Raw genomic sequence first — 17,106 nt, forward strand, 5'->3', positions numbered from 1 at the left:
GAAGATTGTTCGAGTTTAGGTGCCAAATAGGAGAAGGAACTACCGCCTGCAGTTGATTTTGATATTCTAGGTATTAACAGCTGGCCTGAATTCTGAGATCGCAATAAATGTGAAAGACTATAATGCTTTACGAGCTCACTTAGGTACTGGGGAGCCAAACCATTTAGTGCTTGTCACGGTAGGAAATCCATTGTTTCCTCCGTGTCATGTTCTGTGTTGTTGTTGTACTCACGTAGTCTCCATGTGCTCGTTTGGTTGATTGTTGTCACCTGTGTGTTGATTGTCTCGCTCCAGCTGATCCTCATCTCCACTCAGCTACATATACTCACTCATCTCTCTGTCTGTTGTCAGATCCTCATTCATGTCTCCACTGCCTAGTTGGTTTACCGTCTTCCGTGTTCGTGTGCTGGATTGTATTCGTGTTGTCGTCTTCGTGTCAGTGTTCCGGTCTGTTCCTGGTTTCATCCATTGACCGTCTTCACCTTCACCTGCGACTTCACCATCCAGCTCTTCTCACGCCACCGTTGACCTTCGTTGCCATTGCCTACATTCTGGACTCTGATTTCAATAAACTTCTTCTGATTGCCTGCAATTGCTTCCTCCTCTTTTACCAGCCGTCACAGTGCTTTGTAAGTAATTAACAAGATTTTAAAATCTATACGATGTTTAACAGGAAGCCAATGCAGTGACGACAGAACTGGGCTAATATGGTCATACTTCCTAGTTCTAGTAAGAACTCTAGCTGCTGCATTTTGTACGAGCTGTAGTTTATTTATCAAGCGGGAGGAACAACCACCTAGTAGAGCGTTACAGTGATCTAGCCTCGAGGTCATGAATGCATGAAAGAGAGAGTCGCGTTGCGTCGCGTACTGAATGAATTCCCATTCCTTACCAGAAGATGGCGCCCGTAGCTGAATCTTCCATCCATCCACTTCCCAATGTGGTTACAGCATAATATCATACAGGTATAAATTCATTTTTACTTGATTATTACATTGTTTAATTAAGGTTTATACATGCTAGTTTACATGACAGAGCTCAAGATACATTTTTTATTACTACTGGAGCTGCCAGTTTGCTATGTAATATAATGATTATTAAACAGCAAGCACAAACTGTCCAAAAGTGGCAGCCCTTCCGGCATACTCCGGGCCTGTCCACACGGAGACGTCTTTAGCTGTATACGTAAAAATTTTGTATCACATCGGTGTTTCATCCAGACGGATCTGGCGTTTTGGGAGCCTAAAACTGCTATTTTTTGAAACCGGGTTCCAGAGTGGATGAACGTTTTCATGCGTTTTCGTGTGCACAGACAATTTTTTGTATTTTGTGAAACAATTATGTCATCACCCCATGTCTCGTCCCTAGTTATTCATCACTACATCATGGAACAGCAACAACAATAGCGGACTACATGCTTGTGTTCGTGCTGCAGAAGCTACTGAGCCTATTAGCTTTACTAAAGTAAAGCTTTATTACTAAGCTTTACTTAAGTTTGTATACAGCGCATATGCTCCAAGTCTTCTCCATTTTTAGTGTATCTCTGTGGCAGAATTACAGCACCATATACTGGTATAATTACATCGTTTTGAGTCGGTTTCACTCGTTTTGTGTGTACGCAGATATTTCTTGAGATGACACTGTTTTGTTTTTTTTAGAATTCACTCACTAGTTTTCATTCACTTCTTCAAGTGGACTATATTAGTGGACTAATGTAGGGAATAGTGAATGAGGGTATAGGGTATAACACTCGTTTGTTTCTATGGTTATGTATAATTATCACCTGTCAGTCATTATGTTTGTCTTGTATTTAAACTCCCTGCTTTGTTCAGTCCCTTGTCGGTTCTTGTTTCAGTTAATGTGATTTTGCAGTTTTTGTTTCCCTGGATATCTCCTTCACATTACCTGGAATAAAGACTTTGTTTGTTAAGTCTATTGTCATGTGTGCTGCATACCATATCTATTACAGATACTTTATATATACTTTATATTCTTTTAAAATGTAAAAGTAGATATATTTTAATAAATAAAAACCCATTTTTACAGTGAGAAATATATTTAGTGTAATATTATAAAGACCATGTACCCTTAGGCACCCCTAGAAAAGCCTGTTCTAGTCTAGCGAATGGCATACAGTTCTTATTGCATGACTTCCAATCCTGGCTGGCCATCACTTATAACACCCAAAATAGAGCATACAGTCAAACCAAAAAATATTTAGACATTAGATATATTTCTTTTATATTTTTTTTTAGTTCATTTGTGTAAGTGAGGATAGCAAAATAAAGAAAACTGTGACATTGATAAAAAACATTGGAATGACATTGACCAGTAAAATTGATAAAAATTTGCGACTAAAAATTATTCACACTTTGACCTGACCATGTTTGCTTTAGTGTTACCTGACATAATTAAGATTTTTTTTTTTCTGACACAGTTTAACTGAAATCTTGTCATATTTTATTAACATTTTTTTTTTAACTATAGTGAATAAACTGTATTAATGAATGAAATGTTCAAGGTGTCTGAATACATTTTGGTTTGACTGTATGTCTGTAAGCAATTTGCTCGTCATCTGAAAGGAAATGACAGTATATCATATTTTTATCAGGAATAAAGTATGTTTGAATATCCTGGAAATATGAAAAAAAAAGCAGGGCCTGTATGACATACACTGAATGGTACTAGGACGAGACAAACACTGAGTATAAATATGCACCAGTTACTCTATGGTATGATTTAAATGTCATATATGCTGTTTTGACATGTTTTATTATTATTATTATTTATATGGACCAGTTGGTGGCATGCCACCATTAAAGAGGAGCCAGACGGATTAGGAATTAACTGGCAGTGATTGATCAGCGAATTGGTATAAAAGAGAGTGTTACGATTGGGATTGTTCGATGTACAGCTGGCATCTGGAACTTCTTGACTTGAGTTTTCTTGCAATGAAAGAAGACCTTTTCCACAACAACGACAATTATAACAACTGAATAATTGGAATATTTAGTCATATTTTCCCCCAAAGAGCTATGACTGCACTGAACTTTTGTAGCATAACAAAACCTCATTCATGTTTAAATTGTCTAGCTGCCATACACAATGAAGCACTACTTTGTCCAGCAATATCTCAAAGGCTTTGTTTAGCATTTTGCCTCAGATTACTTTGTTCAGCATTCAGGTCTTGTCAAAAGAACATTACGAGATGGCAACCCTGAGACTGTGCCCAGAGCTGTTCAGCATCCTCAGAGTTTCACCGTGTCCAAAAGATTGCCATTTCAAATACTGTTCTTTTCAACTTTCTTAAAAAATCCTACACTGTAAAAAGTAATACGCTCTATCTACACAATAAAAATTGTGGCAACAGATTACAAGAAATATTATTAATTAAATTCAACATATAAGAATTTAGTTAGAATTAATCAAATTAATTCCTTAGAAGTCAACCATTTAAAATGTGTAAAATTAGCAAACACCATTAAAAAAACCACAAACTGACATAAAAAGCAAAGAGTCAAACTACCCAACTAAATGAAACACCGATCACCACAATGGTGACCAAACATTTTCAATAAAATCAACATCTAAATCTCTGTTAATTCATGCGTTTCTCTTTCCTTCAGTGATTCTTTGTTATCATTAGATGTCTTCAATGTTGGCAATAAATAAATAAATAAATAAAGAGTTTTAAATTCATCTTTGACGTCTGTCTGTTATTCAGATATTTTGTTTAAATTTTACTCGTTTTAAATGGTTGACATTTAAGGAATTTGATTAATTCTAACTCATTTCTATTTGTTGAATTTAATTAAAAATTTTATGGAGTAGATATAACATATTACTTTTTACAGTGTAAAAAAATTATTATGGTTCCTAAAAAATTTATCATGGTTTCCAAAAAGAGTTTTCAACATTGATAATATTATTAATAATTGAGCATAATTGATCCTAACTGAGCAGGAAATCAGCATACTAGAATGATTTCTGAAGGATCATGTGACACTGAAGACTGTATATATATATATTCCTTATTATCTTATCCTTATCCCTATTATTCTTATCCTTATTATCCTTATTATCTCATCTTCTATTATGATGGTTATATAAGCCAAGCTTTACACACATGCACATAAACCTAAAGGTACAGCACGAGTACATTCCTATAACTAACACACACACACACACACACACACACACACACACACACACACACACACACACACACACACACACACCTTTGCTGTCTGTCGCACACAATTTTCATGCTGGAGTAACCTTGTGCTCTTACATTAGTGAATACTATTCTGGATGTCTTATTTAAAAATGAATGATACTTCCATGTTCAGCAAATGTAAGATGTTCCTATTGCAGTGAAGCACATAGGAATGATAAAAGCCAGTTTAAAGGCTTTTAAAAGTAAAATCTAAGCATTCATAAGGAAAAAATTAGTGGCTGAAAGCTGAGAATGTTTGTGATCTCTACCGTCAAAATACAGCATAAACAGAGCTTTGCTGCCCCACTTTATGTAATTGACTGCCATATGCTGTACAATATGTTTAGTAAATCACTGATGGACTAGCGCATGAAATCTTTTTCTTCAGTATATCGAAGCTTGTCTGGCTGTTACATTACCCAGTTATAATCAAAGGATTATTACTAGTTTGTTGATCCGTCTATGAAGTGAACTATAATGCCAGCTGAACTAAAACAGTGCTTAAATAATTTTTTTAGCTTTCTGTCTCTTTAATTTGGCCCACATCTAGAAATGACCTAGTTTGTTCCTCAGTAACAATATGTAGTTAACAATTGAGCTAACAAGAGTCAAGCTGTACTAGTGCTCTGTAAATGTTTAATTAAAGAAAAATTTAATTTTGTTAAAGCATTAGTTTATTCAAAAATGTGAGTTGCCATCTTTTACTCACCCTCACGCTCTGTGTGTTTTTGTACATGCACTATCATTCAAAAGTTTGGGGTCAGTAAGATTTTTTTAACGTTTTGATTTGATCAAAAATACTGTAAAATATTTTAATATTGTGAAATATATATTACTCCAGTCTTCAGTGTCACATGATCCTGCAGAAATCAGTAAAAACAGTAAAAAGTCGAAATTACCTTTTTATTCCATGGCGTATACCTGTCAATATTTGGGTACCAAAATCCAAGAGGTATTATTATGATAACATTCTTTATACTTATTTATTTTTATTTGTATTACAAATTTTATCACATAAAAACTGCAAAGCAACTGTGGTGCATGTAACTGTGGAACATGTAACAAAAACACATGTATTTCATGTTTAAAATTGTACATTAACATTACATTGAAGGTCGAAATGGCCAGTGTGCCCTTCTGTGCCTCTGCTGTCATTTTTGATATTTTTAATATATTTTTACTAGTCTGTGCAGGACACTATAGTTCATTTATATAAGTGAGAATAGCAAAATAAGTAAACTGTGACATATTATACCCAAAAATTCTTCATACAGTGGACTACCAGTAAAATTGATAAAACTTTGGAACCAAAAATTATTCAGACACTTTGACCTGACCATGTTTTGCTTGAGTGTTATATGACATAATTAAGATTAAGTTTTTTCTGACACAGTTTAACTCTGAGATCTTGTCATATTTTATTACCATTTTTTAAACTATAGTGAATAAACTGTATTAATGAATGAAATGTTCAAGGTGTCTGAATACATTTTGGTTTGACTGTATAACAAAGTTTGGGCCATACAAATTACAGGAGTTTCCTGGGAGAAATAACAAAACGGGAGGGGGGCGGGATATAAGTGTGAAATACAGGAGACTCACTGCAAAAATGGGAGTTTTGACAGGAATGCCGTGGCAGAAACAAGCTTCCATAGTATATACTACTTTTAAAAGTGTTTTTAATGTTGTTCACAAAACACATATTAAACCAATTCAGTGTAAATTGTTATTCTGTTTGGTGTCACTTGTGGCTTAGAAATGACACACTGCAGCTTTAAGTTAAAGATGACTGCATGTTCCGGCACATGATATTCCTGTACTCTATTTCCATATGGCAGCTCCCCTGACAATAAAAATGATTATAAAGTGGGGATCATTTTAAATGGGTTTAGAGACTAAGGGCGATATTTATGAAGTGGAGTTAAGGAGCCCTTCATCAAATAGCCATCAGCAAAGCCAAATGTCTCCTCAGAGTCCACCATGACCTTTTCCTGACATCACACTCTCTTACCTCACAGCTCACTGCATACAGCACAAGTGTGAGGTCACATGGGACTGAATAAAGCTCTTCTGACCTTGTTGTTGTTCGACACGTTTTCTCTCTCACTCTCCTTCTCTTACCTTTTCCTGCTTTTTAGCAGATATTGCAGAAGTCTTTTAAAACAAAAACCTTTTAGGGGGCTTTCACATTGGCAGTTTAGTTCGAAACGGAGCACATTTTGCATGAAAAATTGGTAATGTGAAAGCTGTCATGCGGACCTGGGAGCGCACCAGGTACTGAACCTTCAATTGCCTGTTTGGCTACATAGGAACCAATTTGAATGTGAATTGGTTGTGCGATATGCACGAATGCGAAAGGGTCCAAACTTTTTCAGCAAATAAATGAACCTGCGCATGCGCTTTAGCTTACGTCATTCCAAATTATTATGCAAGTGACATATCAGTAAGATTTCAGTAGAATAAACATTCAGATTTTAGTTTTTCTAAGAAAATGTTTGTTTGTTTATTTAGCCATGTCTTTTTAGATAACTGGTATCAATCTCAGACAAAATAATTAGCCAGATCTATGGAAACCCTACTTAGAGGTTGTTCCTCATTATTAAGCAAGTCACAGTTCTCATGCAATATGAGGAGGAAGAAAGATCTCTCTGAAGATGAAAAGCATGAAATGTTGCAATGTTGTGCAAAAGGCATGAAAACAACTAATATTGTGTGAAAACTGAGATTATCGAATTATCATAAGATTTGTGAGTGATTTAGAGCACAGCAGAACTCGGTCAGATAAAGGCTTCTTATTGAAAGTTTCTGTCAAAAAAATTAATTGTATTAAAAGGGCAGCTATAAAAAAGCCAGTGTTGAGCAGCAAACAGGTATTTGAAGCTGCTGGTGTCTCTGGAGTCTCAAGAAGTTCTCCATGCAGGCTGGCAATTGTGCGTAAAGATGCATTTCAGCCACTCCAAACCAAAACTCACAAAGAGAAACATTTACAGTGGGTGTAGAAATACATGAAGACTAATTTTTAAATAGTTTTATTCACTGATGAATGCCGTACTACAATGAATGGATTTCTGGATGGTTGGTGAATGGCCACTACATTCCAGCAAGACTGCCATGTCAGCAAGGAGCTGGTGGGTGATGATTTGGGCTGGAATATTGGGTAGTGAGATGGAAGGTCCCTTTAGGGTTTTTAGGGTATTAAAATGACTTTTGCAAGATATGTGGAGTTCACAATTGGCCATTTTCAGTTATGGTATAAAAAGAACGATAGTGCCTTCTGAAATACAATGCACTATCCCATGCTGCAAAAAAAAAAAAAAAAAAAACACCACAGCAATAAAACTGTTTGAAAATGTATTTCTACACCCGCTGTAAATGTTTCTCTTTGTGAGTTTTGGTTTGGAGTGGCTGAAATGCATCTTTACGCACAACTGCCAGCCTGCATGGAGAGCTTCTTGAGACTCCAGAGACACCAGCAGCTTCAAATACCTGTTTGCTGCTCAACACTGGCTTTTTTATAGCTGCCCTTCTAATACAATTATTTTTTTGACAGGAACTTTCATTAATAAGCCTTTATCTGATTGTTTTAATCACTCACAATCTCTGTTAATAATATAATCTCCATTCAGTTTCACACAATATTAGTTGTTTTCATGCCTTTTGCACAACATTGCACCATTTCATGCTTTTCATCTTCAGAAAGATCTTTCTTCCTCCCCATATTGCATGAGAACTGTGATTAATAATGTGGAACAACCTCTAAGTAGGGTTTCCATGGATCTGGCAAATTATTTTGTCTAAGATTGATACCAGTTATCTAAAAAGACATGGATAAATAAACAAACAAACATTTTCTTAGAAAAACTAAAATCTGAATGTTTATTCTACTGAAATCTTACTGATATGTCACTTGCATAATAATTTGGAATGCAGTGTAGTTCAATAAAACACTTAAAGGATGACAGTGGTGATAATTTACCTTGGATATGCAAGAGTAATTGCAGTGTAATTGCGCACTGTCAATGCAATCACAGCGGCAAATGAGTAGCTCACAGTCAGCTTTCTCCTCAAAAGAGTCAGTTTGCAAGCAGTAGAAAGCCACCTTCATGCGGCACGTTTACACATACAGTAAACCCAAATATCTTTTACTCTGCTGCGTATAATTGCACCAAATTAATAGAAAATCATAATATATTGACCTGAGTTCTGTTTTTATCATGTGCCATGCATGTTTTTGATGATGTAAGATGAATGCAAATGCACAAGGGTTCAGTAGAATCAAGTTGAGTGTGAAACTAGACAAATGCTCCTAGGGGCACTGGGAAAAAATACATTCGGATTTGGACTGCAGCAAACGTGCACTATAATGTTGCTTTAAGGGATTGTTTGCCCCAAAATAAACATTTTGTCTTCATTTACTCAACCTGATGTATGACTTTCTTTCTTCTGTTGAACACAATATAAAATATTAAAAATAAATGTTTTTTTTTTTTTTCCCCCATACAATGAAAGTCAGTGGGGTCCAATGTTGTTTTGATTTTTTGAAAGAAAGTAAGTTTGGGATGACATGAGGGTGAGTAAAGGATGAAGATCATTTTTGCAGCATTGCATGTGTTCTTCACAGATAAGGCAATCACAGAATAAAGTGTTATATACAGTTGTATTATTTATTAATATTAGTTAACTATAATAACTAGTTTTATTTTTATATTTTCAGTTTTCATTTTAGTTTTAGTAATTTTGTTACATAATTTTATAATTTTTATCAGTTTTTTAATATTCCAATTTAGCATTAAGGCTTTAATTTTTATTTCAGTTTTAATATTTTAAGTACTGCAACTCAGAAGGCAACATTTCTAAGTTTTTTTAAGTTTATATTTAATTTTATTTTCAGTTTTTTCAATTAACAAAAATGTTTTTCTAACAATTGTTTTTTTTTTTACTAATTGTAGTTTTACTTTGAATTAACAATAGCAGCACTGATACTAAGTACATAAAGTATTGATTATTAGTTGATAGTTCTATCTAAATTACCAATATTTGAGTGCTCTGTGCTGCATATTTTATGCTTGCTCTTGTGCCATTAGCTTAGCGACATTCTAATGCTGAACAATTGGAATCAATTGTGAACCAAGTCTCCTGTGTGTTTCACGTGATTGGTGCTATTTTGTATGGCACACATGCTGTGAAGAACGTTCCAAATCTGTCACTTATAAGGTTCCATGACACATAGATGCTGTCAGCTGCCTATGTAGGCTGAAGACAGCAAGACAGCTCACTATATTTTAGAACAAAGCTCCAGATTTAATGTGTTTCCTGTTGATGTTTTTTTAGAATTAGTTAATGGTTCAGCAGATCACAAAACTCGTGGATTGGATCATTTTTTGGATCAGCAAGAAAAAAATATTTTGGGGCTGGGGTAACTTTGAATTTATTATTTAAAGCACACTTTAAATACTCATTATTAAAGGCAAGTGAACAGTCAGTAAAAAATAAGAACAAATAAATGAATTACAAGCATAGATACAGAAATGTAATCATTAAATGTAAAATAATGCTATAGTATTCACTGTATAAATTTAATATAGTTTAATCTTTGATAAAGCTGTGTTTTGTTCTTTGATTAACATTAAAGGTGCGGTAAGTAGATTTTGAAAAACACTGTTTGGAAGTTAGTCGGGCTGACACAAACAACAAACGTGTGAACCAATCAGCATTAGGGGGCGTATGGCGGTTGAGGAGACAGAACAAGTAAGAGGGAGATTTGAAAGGGGAAAAAAAAATTGCAGAAAGAGAGATGATGAGACATAATACAAAAGAGCTCAAAAGAATATCACTGGAATAAAGTGTTATGACTGGGCAAGCACTTTAGGACCCGCGTTTATATTAGAAAAGCTTTCCAGCGCTGGAGAAAGCTAAGTGGGAAGGTCTGAAAACGGATGCTTTGATTCCGTTTCACATGTGAGTAACACTGGGTTTGAGTGTCATGATTGTCTGGAGCTGCTGTGCTGTTGGCGACTAACAATGAGCTCTTGTTTGTATTTACTAGTGGGTACTGGATGTTCATTTTTGTGCTTCTTTGTCATTCGTTCTTCATCTGCGCTTTTTTCATCCACTTTCGCATTGCGTGTGTAACAGTGGCCAGATAGTGAGAGATTTGCAGTTAACCCTCTAGAGTCAGAGGCAGATTTGGGGCCTGGAGAAGTATTGACATGACCTGACATTTGTGCTTTTTTCAGTTGTTCATAAACATATTAATGGAAAAAAAGTGTCATTACACTCTATTCAGCACAAACTAGGCTACCATACTATGTGAGGAACATGTATGTACATGTTTGTGTTTTTGAAGGAATAACGTTTATGCGTGGTTATTGAAAAAACAAAAAAACTTAAGTCACTGAAAAAAGAGTATTAAAAGTATATTAAATCTGTGTTCACAAGACTTGTGGGTTTTTTTGCTTCAAAATTATGCTGACTACTCTTTCTTTATAACAATATATTGATTTAGTTTTTGTAAGACACTTTTTGTCAAGAAACACAGTATGTGTGGAGGCGTGAATCATCATGAATAATGGGTGATTCTCACTTGAGAAGACAAAAGAATCACATAATGACCTGTAATGACTTGCATAATAATGAGCTCTTTCAGTCAGGTAGGCTGTGAAAAAACCCTCTGTGATCATGTCTCAAGCTCATCATGGTGTATATCAAACATACAGAAAAAACAGCAATACTGTGAAATATTATTACAATTTAAAATAATGGTATTCTATTATATTCTTTAAAATATAATGTATTTCTGTGATGCAAAGTGTCTGAACAGTTATGTTACCTCTGTGGCATTTCATATATGCTTTTAGTTTAAAAGCATGCACATTTAGAGAAATATTGATGGATTCTCATATGTTTATGTCAATTTTCTATACAGAGGAGTAATATTTGTACAGTATTTATTTTCATCACTATGAGCACTGTATACTGTGTTTTCAATTCATACTTGCAGCCGGAGAGCGCTTGTTACGTGTTGCTGGTGTAGAGATGAGGCAGATACGGATTTCCACAATAATAATCACTACTTTAATAAACACAGACAGGAAACACCAGACACTTAGACTTAACATTCAGAACGGACCAGGAGTGAAGGGAGTGAGTGCAATATAAAGGGAGTGATGATGATAGAGTCCAGGTGCAGGTGATCCGTGACGATGGGGAGATGACGAGGGAAGTGAGTGCAGGTGTGGAAACAGGAGGATGCTGGGAACTGGAGTCCAGGGAACAAGGGATCTGTGACAGCGCTCTGTGCACATTTAGTCCACAAATTCATCTAAAGAAGAACAGGAACCAGGAACTAACAGCATGTCTTCTAGAGGTCGCTAACCATGGCTTTTACATCCAGATAAACACTTTTCAAGACAATAAATACACGATTGAGACGATGCATACAAGTATTGCCTCAGAATTTGCCTCTGAATAGCGCTGGCTCCGTGGGCGTGGCCGCATTAGTGGATAATGAGCTGAATCACGGACTTCTGACTTGGCTCTCTTTTCATACAGATTACATAAACACAGAATGTTTGTTTTCGATTTGACTTACACAATTTAAAACCTGACATTTCAACGTTTTTTTAGACATAAATCTAATTTTTTTGTGATTAGTATTCAGTTACTGTTAAATTACAGTTCATTTTCTTAGAAATATCAGATTGGACTTCGTTCAGAGGGAGACGAGAGATCACGCATCATGTTAGTTTTCTTTATTTTACAAAAAGCACAAAATTGTGTTTTTTATCTGAGTATACACAAATAAAAGAAGACATTCTATAGTTTCAATTGATATATTACTTATGTCTCTATGACAAAAAATTACGGAGTATTTTAAGCCTGTTTTGCTGCAATGTAAAAAAAAATCCTGCAAAACGCGCCGGCGCGTTACCTGACTCCAGAGAGATAAACTACTGCACACTGATGCCCACTTGAGAATGCAGTGTGTAGCATCATTGTCAGTGCACTCGCCTCGCATGCCAGCAGCGGGCGGGCCGGGGTTCAAGACCAACTTGGAGCAGGGTGGTTAGGATTGGAGAGTGAGTTTTGGAGGTTGAGCAATGAAGAGAGGGGTGGGTTTGTTTGGTTTGATTTTAAATATCAACAATGTCCAACAGCATTTTTCAAAATCTACTTAGCGCACCTTTAATGACATGGACAACAGCAGGTATTTATAGGCTGCTGTCACTTTAAGACCTAATGCAATGTTCAAATATAATGATACACATCAGGGTTCTTTCTCAGCTGCTAACATTCACTTAAGTGTAAACTGGCTAGACAAAACATGTGCAAATAATAAACTTTCACTCTATGGTGGTTAATCTTGCAATTAATCCACAAATCACATGTGTGGCAAACTGTGGGGTTTAGTCCGTGCGGATCATGAATCTGCTGCGATCCGTTTAACCCCTAGAATTAGTCTGTCCTCTCTTGGTGGCTTATGAGTCTCTGAAGCATTAAAATTATTTCAGTTTTTGTTTCCTCCTGCACACTAAAACACTGCATTAATGCATTGCTGATCTTGAAAAAAAGCATTTTGGATGTCATGAAGTTTTATGAAATGACACTGTTGGTTCACACTGCTTTAATAGCAAGGCTGGCTTGCATTCAATAAAAGCATATTTGAATAAATTAAGGAAGATGAATGGCAGCCATTTGCTTGATGAATGATACTGAAGGGTTGGACAAGTGCTGCAGTAATGTAGATATCACACCCCATTTGATATGTATCACTCATTTAAATGATGAAACAGATCCAGTGATGGATAATAAATTCACCCAAAACTGACTGCTGCCATTTCTTTACAGTTTACAACATATCCTTGACCAGACTAATTGGTACAACTTGTTGGCCCCTCTGAATTCTTTCATGATATAAGAGCAGCTGAATGGCCCCAGCAGACTCATTGACTGTGGCGGATCTCCAGGCCTCTGCAGCTAGAGATGATTTATTTATGCCTGCATTTCTGATACCTCTCAAAATGTAATCTAATATCAACAGACAGCCTGCCAAATGGAGCAGATTGACCGTGACTGTGAAGGAGAGTGGGGGACAGATCTGCTAAAAAGAGGGCCACAGGCCCTCTGATCTGCCGCCTGACCCCATTCACTCTCAATTAAAAGGATAGTTCACCCAAAAATGACAAATCTGCCACCATTTACTGTTATTTTCTTTTGAGTCATACAGGTTTGGAACAAAGGTAAGTATATGATGACAGTATTCTTTTTTTTCGGTGAACTATCCTTTTAAAGGATGTCAGGAGTGCTCAACTATGAAAAGCTCTGAGACTACGTTTACAGCTGTCATTAACATTGTCATCGCCATATATATATATATATATATATATATATATATATATATATATATATATATATATTTTTTTTAATTTGTTTTATTTTATTATTATTTTTTTATTCTTAGGAGGCATTTAACAGTTTGTTTATGATCAGATTGATCCCAAATAAGAACATTTGTTGTTACTGTCACATTCAGTTTAAGTTTCAGTTTAATTTTCATGGACTCTTAAGGTCCAAAATGAAACACTATGTACTTATGCACTTACTATGTAATGTATGAATTTTATCATTTTATCATACAGGTTATTTTGTCATTCAGTATCAGAGCCCCTCCCCTTTCGCTACGTAATTAAAGCTGTGACAGTTGAGTGCATGAAGTGTCCAACATTCCACACTTGATTTTTTCGGTTAATTAAGTGCATCATCCGGGTATTTAAAGTGTACTTTTTACTTTTGGAATTTTCAGTGTGAACACATTATCTATACCAGTGGTTCCCAAAGTCGGGGAGACAGTGAGGAAGGGGTCGCGAGATGATTTCCAGAAATCAAAAAAAAAAAAAAAATAATAATAATAATAATAAAATAAAAAATAATTAAACGATTAGAAATAGTATATTCTATCAATAATTGTCACAAAATACTAAAAATAGTAGTTAAATTAAAAACAAAAACCATGCAAATAAAAAAAAGCCATCAACCTTTCGATTTTCCTTTCGCTTGGCCGTGACTCCTGAGGTGATTACGCCAGATTAATGACATAGTAGCAACAGCATCAGCTGCAGCAGGTCAGTTTACTGCAACATGTTAAACATTAAGACACGTGCACGTAATTCTTTAGACTTTAAGCTTTGGATATTATTTTTGTCAAAATGAAACGTTGGTTAATATCGATCAAAAAAGACAAGGGAGGCCAGCGGAGGAGAGCGGAGAAACACGCGCTTCACATGCCGCGTTTGCAGTGCGCAACTGATCCATGGCTGTGTATCACAAACACAACATTTACTTATTTTTATTTCAAATCCAAAAGTTGTTACTGAATATGGCTTGTCAGCACAGCGATTCTCTTTTTATAGGCCTACACTATATTTCATAGATGTCAAGTTTAAACGCACTATATTTAAACGTTTTATTCATTTCATTACTTTATATTTATCTGAAGTAATACTTTAGATTTGTATATTGCTCACGCAAGTGGCAAAAAATTTAAACGTAAGCTTTATGTTAAAATCAAAAACGTTTAAAAAAAAAACGTAAAATAGACAAAAACAGGCAACTCTCGTCTTTTCTTTCCTTTTAAATCTTTTTACAATAAATCCCTCAGGTCATAAAGAACTGTTTTTCCACCTTCAGAGGCGAGTGCTATTGTTTATGTCTCCTTGTTCACCTAAATGCCTGGTAAGGTGTTATTTTCCTTGCTTTACCCGAGGCAGCCGTGTTTAAACTGTGTAACAGAGACTTTGAACTATATGAATCTATGATGAAATTACCATTTTTTTTTCGCGTCAATACATGTTTATTTTAATGCGAACAGTGCGCTGTCGTTTTAATTCAGCGCCGTGCAGCACAGCAAAAATAGACTCGGCGCGTAAATGATCGCTGCACTGCTGCAGACGCACCGCTCCTGGAACGCACTGCCGGACCGCATCCGCGTGCAGTGTGAAATCCGTTAATATGGGCACAGAAAAAAATGCGCACTGCAAACAGAGTATGTGTGAAACATGGGTTAGTGCGTGTTCGCCTTTGTGCACAACTCGTTAACCACCTCCGAGGATAGTGGGGGTCGCGAGTCACTGGCATCGTTATTTTGGGGGTCGTGGGCTGAAAAGTTTGGGAACCCCTGATCTATACTACAAAATGGCATAGAATAGTGCTTAAGTACGCCAATTGGGACACACCTTTAGTTTGTATTTCATTATTTGCTGTGTTTCCTTTCTTTTTCCATGGTTTCTTAGCATGTTTTCATTTGTTGTCATGGTTTCTCATTGTTTGATTGATTTGACACACTTGTTTCTTATTTTGATCATGGCAGTTTCAACGGCAACAACATAAACAAACGTTTTGTGGTCCAAACTTAACTTCTGGTAGACTTCCACAAAGAATCAATAACAGCAGAGTCCCTCTAAAGTAGGTTATTTCTCATAACAAGCAAAATAAATAAGTAAATAACATTAGCTACCAAGTTAAAACTATGTCTAGCTAGTATTATTTTTGGTTACCAGTAGAAAAAAAGTTACTACCAGACCCGTTCAGCAAACAGACCTGAAGTTAACTTTGGGCCAGGCGCGTAACTCATTCTCATTGCCTAACCAAAACATTACAGTTACAATAAGATTAGGATCTCAATTGGACGACATTAAACTTGAGCAGATACATTTACTCAAAATACAATAATAAAAAAACATCCTAATTTATATATTTTGAAAAGGGTGATGAAAAGCGGCAATTAACTATATATTTTGCTACAAAAGCACTTTTCTGCAGTGACTCTCTGAACTGAACTAAATGAACTGATTCACCAATTCAAATGAACTGATTCACTTATGTCTTACCTGTCCCAAAACTACATATTCTAGGATAAGCATAAGCATAAATTTGAAAATAAATTTGATCATTTTTTTAGATAGCCTTTAAACTGTCTAAAATCTATTATACTGCTATTATAGTTCACCCAAAAAACTACAATTCTTTGATCATTTTGTTGTTCCAAATTCAATGTTGTTTTGATCTTTTTTTGTGTTCAGAAAGAAAGTCATATAGAGGTTTGGAACGGAGCAAAATGGTGACAGAAATTTAGTTTTTGATTGCACTATTCCTTTAAGATACTGTTTGTTGCATTGCATGTGTCATTCATGGACAAGACAATCCCAGAATGCACTGTGATTTGAAAAAAAACTGATCAATATTATATATACAGTATGTCATTCAATACTGAAAGGTATTGATTAAAGAAAAGTTCCATCTAATTACTTTTACCAAATATTTGTGTGGTATATTTTCATGCTTGTCATTAGCTTAGCAACATGCTAATTTTCAACAGTTCGACTCAATTGTGAACCAACCCTGTGTCTGAACAAACCTACTTCCATACTATATAGTTGGCAAAAACAGTATGTGAGCTGAGTAGTATGTTCAAATTCATTGTTAATAGTAAAACAGTAGACATAAAGTAACCAGATGACCCTGAGATTCTGAAGTGTGTATCCAATGGGCACTTTACTATCCCATGAGGCCACGGGAGATGAGGTGTAGATGGCAGTTAAGTGACACAGCTGAAGCTGTAGGTCACATGACATTGACAACATGTCAGATATAGTAGCCTACATCTGAATTCCATTCATATTATATAGAACATACTTTAAGTAAGAAGTAAGTTTCAAACCAAATGTAGTACCTACTATATAGTATGCGATTTCGGACACAAACCACGATGTTGGTGATGCTACAGTGCTAGTGGATGGAAACCCTACATTCTGTCACACTACTAAAAAAATCTAGTTCAATAAATACTTAGTAAATTTAATATTTAGTATTCCCCCAACACTTTACCTCATTCT

The 17,106-nt window shown here is 35.5% G+C and overlaps 1 protein-coding gene across 3 annotated transcripts in view; it reads left to right on the top strand.

Annotated features, from left to right (window-relative positions):
* The window catches only part of LOC137002630 (low-density lipoprotein receptor-related protein 8-like), a 124,881-nt gene that overhangs the window by 39,822 nt on the left and 67,953 nt on the right, over positions 1-17,106 (top strand). The window lies entirely within an intron of this gene.

The sequence above is a fragment of the Chanodichthys erythropterus genome, chromosome 16 (assembly GCF_024489055.1).
Source record: "Chanodichthys erythropterus isolate Z2021 chromosome 16, ASM2448905v1, whole genome shotgun sequence".
Taxonomy (NCBI): Eukaryota; Metazoa; Chordata; class Actinopteri; order Cypriniformes; family Xenocyprididae; genus Chanodichthys; species Chanodichthys erythropterus.